Source organism: Alligator sinensis, unplaced genomic scaffold, assembly GCF_000455745.1.
Source record: "Alligator sinensis unplaced genomic scaffold, ASM45574v1 scaffold30_1, whole genome shotgun sequence".
Classification (NCBI taxonomy): domain Eukaryota; kingdom Metazoa; phylum Chordata; order Crocodylia; family Alligatoridae; genus Alligator; species Alligator sinensis.
In genome coordinates, this window is record NW_005842060.1 from 1228501 (window position 1) to 1238765 (window position 10265).

The 10265-nt window shown below is 47.5% G+C and overlaps 1 protein-coding gene across 1 annotated transcript in view; it reads left to right on the top strand.

Annotated features, from left to right (window-relative positions):
- Positions 1–10265, top strand: part of MAN2A1 (mannosidase alpha class 2A member 1) — a 229426-nt gene that overhangs the window by 181615 nt on the left and 37546 nt on the right. The gene's annotated exons all lie outside the window — the stretch shown is intronic.

Sequence of the window (10265 nt, forward strand, 5' to 3'; positions counted from 1 at the left end):
CCAATGTGTCTATGTCTTTCTTGAAGTGTTCTGCTCAAAATTGGACTCCGTAATCCAGATGATGCATACCAATGCTGAATTAGAGTGAAAGAATCATGTCCCTAGACTCGGAGGTGACACACTCCTATTAATGCAACCCAGTATACCATTGGCCCTTCTTTTGCAACAAGAATACTTTTCTGGCTTGTATTCATCTAGGGTCTACTATAACCCCCTGATTCTTTTCTGCAGTACTGCAGCCTAGCCAGCTATACCCTACTCTGTATTAATTGTTTTCTCCTAAGCATAGCACTCTGCACTTGTTCTTACTGATTTTTATTTGATTAAGTTCAGATCATTTCACCAATATATCAAGGTCACTTTGATTTTAAGCCTACCCTTCAGAATGTCTACAACTCCCCCCAACTTGATGTCATCTGCAATTTTACTAACTGTAAACTCTATCTCATTCTCAAAATCATTAATGAAGATACTTAATGGTACTGGACCCAGGATGGATCCCCTCAAGAGGGCCTGATACTTCCAATTAGACATTGACCCATTGATCACTACTTTTGGAGCATGATGATCCAACTAGTTATGTATTCATCTGATGGTATTTTCATCTAGCCTGTATTTCTTTAGCATACTAATGAGAATATCATGGGAGACTGTCAAAAGCCTTGCTATAGTGAAGGTATATCACATCTACTACTCTCTTCTCCATCCACAAAGTTAGTATTGTGTAGAAGGAAATCAGGTAAGTAAGGCATGAATTGCTCTCAATGAATCCATGTTGGGTGTTCCTGATCACCTTGTTTTCCTCTCAGTGCTAAGAAATAAATTCCTTGATGACATGCTTCATGATCATCCAATGCATCAAGGTCAGACTGATCAGTGTGTAATTCCCCAGATCCTCCTCCTTCCTTTTCTTAAGAATGGGAACTATTCTTGCCTTTTTACAGGACCTCACCCAACCTGCATGAGTTCTCAAAGATCTCTTTATTTTTTCTATAACTCTTCTTTGCTGGTATTCTTGATACTCATGTTTAAATATAAGAATGTTAATCTTTTTTTTTTCTGAATCATGCTAAACTTCTGGCCTTGATAATATTGCTACCACTTATTCCACTGAGCTGAGTCATGTGAAATAGTATCTCTCTTTTATCACGTCTGAATTTTTCATGTTTTAGTTTTTGTTAACCATACCATCACTCTTGAACTATGAGAGTAGAATAGAAGGCTCCTATATAACCACAGATTACTTACCCAGTGCTAGTATTATTAACATGAGTATTAATGCTATTGATAGTCTAATTATGTCTTTTGATCCATAAATGTATCCATATATAAATACTGCTTAAATAAGTTAAGTGATGCACAAAGTTGTATATAGTACTTCAGAAAGTACTCAGACTCTGTTGATCGTTATTCCCATTTTACCAGTAATTTGAGATACAAAAGTGAAAAGTGACTTGTTCCAGAGAAACCACAGGCCAGAGAAAGAGTGGGGAAAAGAATCAAGGCCTCTGGAGTCTCAGTCCTTTCTTCCATCCAGTAGGCCAAACTGGCACTTTTTTAATGGAGTATGTGACAATTCAGTATATTGCCACCTGACAAATTGTGTTTATTCTCTATAGTTCTCCAAAGACAATCTATAAATCTATTAGAAAAAACTTTTTATAAGCACCTAAAAATATACTTTATCACTTGAAGGAATTACTATATTTTCATCAAAATTATCTATACGTTTTTGTTAAAAGATTTCAGTTAGTACTAAGCAATAATGCTTTAGTGCTTAGTACAGCACAGTTGGTAGTAGTAACCTTTCCAATGATAATTTACTAGAACAGTGGAGCAGTTTCCTCAGATGTGGACATAAACAGGGCCCTAAGCTACCTGTGTGTACATATGCCAGTGGTGACCAGTGTAACTGGCCTTTGGAGGGTAGATGTGAGCTGACATGCAAGCATTTGTGACACTCCCCCAACTTGCTAATAGCCTAGCAGAGAAGAGGAAATTGGACCACAGAGTACCTCTACTTAACCGTGTCACTTTCACATTGCACATAGCATAAGTTAGAGGAGGCTTGCAACTGCTTACTCCTTTGGGTAATGTGAAAAATTTCATGAGAAAACCTAAATATATTGTAGGAGGGTGGCTGGATCTATCTCGGTTCCCCTCAGAACTCGCCTGCCCTGACTTTGATTGAAAGAAAAAGATGTTCACTGTTACCCCTTAAAGGTGAGAAAACACCACAGACCACCCAGAAAGTAAGTTTCCTGGTGCTGGCTTTATTCATAACAGGGCTACATTGTTGCATCCTCCACACTAATTGCCTCATTAGCAAGGGAAGTGATACAGCTGCTCTAATTAACTCAAGTCAGGGAGTGTCCCGGCCGCGTTAATCTGTCTCCACCACGCCAATTAACTCATTAGCAGGGAGTGTCTGTACTGTATCTATCAGCTCCCAGCAGGGAAGCGTCTTTGCTGCAGACTCCCCATGCCCAAAAATGAGCCCATCACAGCCTTTAGCTGCCTGGTGGGGTGGCCAGCCCTGCACGGCTCTTGCCCTCCACACGCCTCCCCAGGACCCTCTGCCTTGGGGTTCTTCTTGCTGCTTTGTTCCCCAGGAGCCCTGGGTCCTCCCTGGGCTGCCCATGTGGTCCATGGGCTTTGGGTAAGTACCCCAAGTCCTTACCAACCGGCTATGGCTCTTCTGTGTCACCAGTCCTTGGCCCTCCTCTGGATGCCATCTCTCTTCTCTCCTCCCGCCCCCCTCTCTCTCTTCTCGGTGGTCTCCTCCTCCTCCCCCAATGTCCGAGGCCAAAGTGCATTCCCTTGCAGCCAGGCTTATGCACGCGGCAGTGGGTTAATTACCCTAATCTTCCCTGGGTGTGTTAACTCCCCATACCTGTATGGGGTGCTCCCCGTGGTTACCCGGTCCCATGGCTACCCGAGTAATGGGGCTTCTGCCAAAGCCCCTGTTACATACCTCCCCCCTTAGTTCAGCAAATCTCCAAATCCAGCTCCTGCCTGGCTCTTAGGGCATTGTCTTGTCCTTCTTCCGTATAGGCAAGGAAATTGATGTTCCCATTCTTCTTTGCTCGATGTCTCACTGTAAAATAAAAGGGTTGTAAGACAAGAGACCACCTCATTAGTCTGGCATTATCCAATTTGGCTGTTCGTAGCCAGTGTAAGGGTGCATGGTCTGTGATTAATACAAACTCCTGCCCTATTAGGTAGTAACGAAAGAGTTCTACCCCTACTGGATGGCCAGGCTCCTGTTTGATTGTGGAGTATCATGTCTCCACCGGAGTCAGCTTTTTGCTGGTGAAGGCTTATAGGCCTTCCTTCCCCCGCTTCTTCTTGGAAGAGGATTGCTCCCAGGATAGTGCCTGACGCATCTGCTTTCAGGAAGAAGGTTTTCTTGAAGTCTGGGGTGTACAGAACTGGGTGTTGGCATAGGGCTTCTTTCACTTGCTTGAAGGTTCGGGGGGGCCCTGAGGTTTCACTTGATCAAGTTCCTTTGGCCTTTGGTCAGTTCTGTCAGGGGTCTTGCCTTTTCCAAACCCTGGATGAACCATCTGTAGTAATTGGCGAAGCCAAGAGACACTCGTAATTGCTTTAGTGTCCGGGGAAGGGGGTGTTGTCGGATTGCCGCCACTTTGTCTGCCACAGGTCTTATGCTACCTTGCCCCACCATAAAACCTAGGTATTGCATTTCTCTTTTACCTAATGCACATTTCCACGGGTTGGCTGTTAGTCTGGCCTGTCGAAGTTCTTCCAGGATTTTTCGCAGATGTTGGCCATGGGTTTCGCAGTCCCAGGAGAAAACGATGATGTCATCGATACACGCGGCAGCATACTCTTGATGGGCTGCTAGCAACTGGTCCATCAGCCACTGAAAGGAGGCGGCCGCCCAGTGCAGTCTGAACGGCATCCATTTGACTTGGAACAGGCCCCAGGGGTTCCCAAAGTCCATCTTTTCTTTATCCACTGCAGCCATTGGGATCTGCCAGTAGCCCTTGGTCAGGTTCAGGGTAGAGACGTACTGGGCCTGGCCAGCTTTCTCTAGCATGTCGTCCACCTGCGGCATCAGGAAAGCATCGAATGTCGCGATTTTGTTCACCTTGTGGTAATCAATGCAGTCATATTGAGCCATCCATCTTTAGGACCATTACCATCGGGTTCCTCCAGGGGCTCCTGCACTCTTCAATGATTCCTAGCCTATTCATTTGGTCGACTTCCTGCCAGACCACGGGCCACAAGTGTCGAGGGAACCTCCTCCAGTGGTTGTGTACAGTACATCCTGGTGGGGTCTGGATACGATGTTCTACTCCCCAGGCTTCTCCTGGTAACTCATTGAAGACGTTTCGGAACTATGTTATCAGGGCCTTCAGGTTCTCTTGCTGTCTAGGGTTGAGCTGGTCATCGACCTCTGGTCTAGCTGGGGATCCCTCCATTTCTTGGAGCGCCCTGGTTTCTTCCCCTTCTTCTAGCTCGCATACCTCCTTCATCCACCCTTCCTGTCGACGCCATCTTCGCAGTAAGTTAATGTGGTAAATTTGCTTCCTATGGGTGAGTTCTGTCCGGAAGACTTCATAGTTAACTGGTCCCGTGCGCCTGGTAACCTGAAAAGGTCCCTGACACTGTGACAGTAGCTTGTGGGGATTGTCGGACAGTAGCACGAGCAGCCAATCTCCTACCTGGAGTTCCCTTTCGGCATCCCACGTGTCATAATGTTGCTTCTGTCTCTCCTGGCTCTATCCCAGGTTCTTCTGGGCTCTCTCTCAGGCCCTCTTCAGTCTCTCTCTGAAGCTGGCTATGGCTTGGGGCTGGGCTATGTCCTCTGGCCCCGTTTCCTATCCTTCACATGTTATATCCAACAGTCCCCTCAGGCTGTGGCCATAGGCCAGCTGAAATGGGGCATACCCTGTGGATGCCTAGGGGGCCTCCCTGATGGAGAAGAGTAGGGGAAGCATCATTACGTCTCATCCCCAAGGGTCCCCTTGTATGCAGGCCCGGCTCATCCCCTTCAGGGTCCGGTTAAGGTGCTCCACCAGGCTGTCTGGAGATGGTAGATGGAGGTTCGCAGCTGCTTGATCTTCAAGGTGTTACATATCCCCCTCAGTATCTTGGATGCGAAATTCATCCCCTAGTCAGTGAAGATTTCCTTGGGGATCCTGACTCACGCAATCCAATTCATGAGGGTCCTGGCTGTTGTAGTATCCGTCACCAGATGTAGGGGTACAGCCTCGGGGAAGCGGGTGGCATTGTCGATTAATTACCAGGATGAATTGATACCCTGCCTGGCTGTGGGGAAATGGCCCTGCAATGTCCAGGGTGACTCTGTCAAAAGGCCACCCCACCAGGGGCAGGGGCACTAAAAGGGCTTTTAGGGGCTTCTCCCCCCCCCCCCCCCCCCCCCCCCCCCGGTACAATTTTTACAGAGACTGATTTCACCCATTTTATGGCATTTGGGGCACTCTGCCAATACTTTTCCACCATCTTATAAAGGCCAGGCTGGAAGACCCATTGCTTCAGGCGGGCTTCTGTCTTATCCCGTCCCAGATCCACCCCCATGGGGAGCATGTGTTTCACCCATAGCAAATCCTCCCAGTACCTTTAGAGGACCAAGATCTGCCATCTCTCCTCCCCATTTTCCTTGTCCTCCACATGATACAGGATGCCCCCCTCCCTTACCTTGAACAGAGGGCTTTGTCTCGTCTTCCAGGGGTCCACCACCTGATCTTCGTTTTTGGCCAGTTGGGATTGCCAGATGTTCTGGAACAGGGGTTCCTGTTTCTGCTCTTTTTCAGAAGTACTCATCCCCTATGATCTGCTCCACTTCAAGGTCCTTTCCTCCTTCCTCAGGGGTTCTGAAGCAGGCCGCTCCTGGGTCCTCCCATTCCCCTGCTTTCTTCACTAGGATCTGAGTGACCACCTCCTCCATGTGGAGCCAATCAATCCCTAGGAGCATGGGGCAGGGGAGGGTCTTGGCTAATCCCATTGCAATCTCCTCCATGTGTCCCAGCACTGTGAGCCAGATTTGTTGGTGCTTATAGGTATGTGAGACCCCATGGATGCAAACCGTACTTATGGAACTCTCAGGGCTCCCCAGGTGTGACGGGATGAGGTCTGCCCATATCATGGACCATGTGCAACTTGTGTCGACAGTGGTGGGGATGATGGTATTCCCCACCCTGACTTTGACCACAGGCTTGTTCTGGTGACCTGGTCACTTGTGCTGGCCAAAGCTGCAGTCCATCTTCTCATCGTGGGGGCTGTCCATCAGCACCTTGACTTGGGACCTTTGTGGACAAAACCAAGATACGTGCCCTTTCACTCCACACCTGTAGCATACTATTTCTCTCAAGTTCCAGGTCCAGGGTTCACAACCGGGGGGCCCAGGGGCTCTCTTCCCTCCTCCTCCTCTGGCTGGGTCCTGCCAGGTGGTGCCCTATCCCAGTTTCCCCTGGGCACTCCTTCCTACGGGTATCCCCCTCTCCCTTTGCCGCAGTATAATCCTCAGCCAACCGCAGAGCCTCCTCTACCATCTTAGGCTGGTGGCACTGTACCCAGCAATGGGTGTTGCTTCTGAAGTCGGTCAAGAATTGCTCCAAAACTATAAAGTCCACCACTTCTTTTACCGTTCAGGTTTCCGGTTGCAGCCACTGCTCTACTAGGTCCCTGCGGGTCTGGGTTAGGCGTGGGCGGGATCCCTCAGCCCCTTTTCGGGCCTGGAACTTCTGGCGGGATGTTTCAGGGGAGATCTCAAGGTGGTATAATATAGCCTCTTTCACTTTCCGATAGTCCCAGGCCTCGGCCTTGGTGAGAGCCCAATAGGCTACTTGTGCTGGCCCAGTGAGAAGGGGGCCTATCTGTACTGCCCAGCTGCTAGGATCCCATTTTGCGGTTTTGACCATCCTCTCAAAGGCTTCCAGGTATGCTTCCACATCATCTTGAGGGGGGCATCCTGGGGAACCTGGCCCCTCCCCCTCCTCTCCCCAGCGACATCTGTTGGGCCTCGATTTTTTTTGTTGTTGTTCAGGTCCTGCTGGCAAGAGAACAGCTTGATCCATGCCTTGCTGCCCCTGTAGGAGTCATAGGGTGATGCTGTGAACCTGTTGCTAGTCTATCGGGGCTTGGGTGTCCATGGACTCCATGGCTCTTCGGGTTTTCTAGGCTTTCCCAGCCAAGGCACCAGTTTCTGTGGGAGGGTGGCTGGGTCTATTTCGGTTCCCCTCAGAATGTTTCTGCCATGACTTTGGTTGAAAGAAAAAGATGTTCAGTGTTACCCCTTAAGGGTGACAAAACACCAGAGACCACCCAGATGGTTAGTTTCCCGGTGCTGGCTTTATTCATAACAGGGCAACATTGTTGCTTCCTTCACACCAATTGCCTCATTAGCAAGGGAAGTGATACAGCTGTTATAATTATCTCTTAAATCGGGGAGTGTCCCGGGGTGTTAACATCTCCACCAAGCCAATTAACTCATTAGCGGGGAGTGTCTCTACTGCATCTATCAGCTCCCAGCAGGGAAGCATCTTTGCAGCAGACTCCCCATGCCCAAAAGTGAACTCATCACAGTCCTTAGCTACCTGGTGGGGCAGATGGCCCCACATGGCTCTCGCCCACTGTCCCGGGACCCACTGCCTCAGGGCTCTTCCTGCCACCTTGTTCTCCAGGAGCCCCAGGTCCTCCCTAGGCTGCCTGTGTTGTCCAGGGCTTTGGGTAAGTACCCGGACTCCTTACCGGCTATCTGCGGCTCTTCTGTGTCACCAGTCGTCAGCCCTCCTCTGGATGTCGTCTCTCTTCTTCTCCTCTCTCTCTCTTCTCAGTGGTCTCCTCCTTCTCCAGTGCCCAAGGGCAACCTGCATTCCCTTGCAGCTGGGCTTATGCATGCAGCGCTGGGTTAATTACCCTAATCTCTGGGTTTAGTAACTCCCCTCACCTGTGTGGGGTGCTCCCTGTGGTTACCTGCTCCTGTGACTGCCCTAATAACAGGGCTTCTGCCTAAGCCCCTGTTTCAATATATTTTTAAAATCCATAATTAGAATCCACTTAACTAGACATCATCAAACAATTTGCCCTGTGAAACCCTGCTTCCTTAAGTAAAGAAGACATGAGAAAAGTGATGAACCTTACTAATGAGCCCCTGTTACGAGCTTCATAGAAATATTTATTGATCATTTTGGCATTCCTCATATCAATTGCATCTGATGAAGAAATTCCATCAAAGCATTAAGCTGTCCTGTGGTTCACAAAGTCACCACCAGTTCCCATCTCAGCTCCGTGTAGAAGGTAGAGTCAGATTTCCACCTATCACAAAAATATTTTGCATCCTAGGAAAGTATGACTATGTCTATGTCAGGGTTGGGCAACTATTTCATGTGGAGGGCTGCTTACCGAGTGTGGGCAAGCTGTTGAGGGCCGCATGGGTAGCCCCACCCCTTGATAGGGGAACCAATAGAGAGGAATCCTAGGTATCTGGACCTTTTTGACAAGGAGCCCTGTTCCTGAGCAAGTATACAATTCCACATTGTGAACTATCAGTTGTTGGCCCAATACAACTTCACGCTATATGATTGTACAGTCAGTTTTTAATGTGCTCATCTACCTCTACTTTTGGTTATATGAGATGAGAAACTCATGTCGAAAAAAAGTATCAATTTCCACCACAGGTTTAATAATTATCACCATACAGGTGATACACATGTTCCTTTATGGCCTAGGACCACTACCAATATTGGGTTCCTCCCCTTTGGCCTCTCTACTATCCCATGAGTGTTTACAGAAGTTCTTGTGATTGTGGTTCATGCACCACAAGAAGTCAGAGATTGTGGTCTTTCGTTACTTAAATGACTAATTGATTAAAAAAAAAAAAGAAAAGTTTTACAGTAGAATGCATATTGACCAACCTTTGCGTAACCGTAAGACATCTTCTGTTCACTAGATTTCATAGTAAATTACCAAAAAATCCATATTAATGCCAGTTCAGTCCCTTAACTTCGAAGGGACTCTCTTGGACACAGTCCAGGTTGTTTCTCCCACAGAGGTATTTTCATGCGATGATGAGACAGATTATCAGTCTAGAAGAGCAGACAAGGGACTTGATAAGATTGTCTATCTCCCTCATCAGCCACATGGCATCCTGCACTTTGTGATGCCATATGTCAGACCCCAGAGAGATACAAACTTTTTCTACAATCTATCTACTTTCTGAGATGGAAAGTAACAATACCTACATCTGCTCAGTCCTCAGAATGAGGCAGTAGACCAGCTGAGCAGTCATGTCAATCCACCCTAAGCTGGAAATCAAGGATTCAGTCCTCTTTCAAGTGTTTGCAGCATGGCAAGTTTCCAAAAATAGACTTATTTACAATGGAGTGGAATGCAAAGTGCCAGCTGTTCTGCTCGAGGGCAGACTTTGAAGATGAAGGGAAGGGGGACAGGGCAGTCTACGATCCTTATCTCATGCCTTCCTGATACTATGGGTGGATAGGACCTGAGGTACCTTATTCCCTAATCACATTAACCTGTGAATCATAACAGACGTTTACCAGGATTGGACCAGAATCGTGTTGCCATAAATAGCCTGGCCAAGACAACCCTGCTTTTGGGACCTCCTGTACTCATATTGATAAGTATAGCAGAGATGTGTTCCCCTGCTGCTGCTTCATGACAAACACCCTCAGTGAAATGGTGGAAGGTGCCACTCAGGCCAACTTTTACTCTGACAACACTGATTTTTGAGGGTTTTCTCACAGAGTGAATCTGTACCAGACCTTGTGTTAGGAATGTCTTAACGCATAACAGAAAAGTTTCCATTAGTTCTTCTACCTTGTGAAACAACCCTCCTCAAGGTGCCCAATGCAGGTTATTTCCCCAGTATTGTCACGAGTCCCATGTATTTTAGTTTAAATGTTGGAACAGAGAACCAGTTATATATCCCTCAATTTTATCTAGCAGCACTCTTACCCATTGTCCCCAGAACAGAAGATCTGCTGTTTTTCTTGCGCCTGTTGCACCAAGTTTCCTAAAAGAGCCAAAAAAGGGCTTCCCATATGTCAAGAATCCAGCCTGCCAGTGAAAGCTGATGGCAGTAACACACCCACTAGATGAGCCAGTAGTATCTTCTTTGTTCTAATGTCGATCCATGAAGACTGTTTTCCTGCTGGTGATCACCTCCATCAAACACATTTATGAGATCCAAGCCCCAATACTGGATCCTTTGTGTATGGACTTGTACAGAAAAGTGTCATTCTGTACCCAAATTCCTG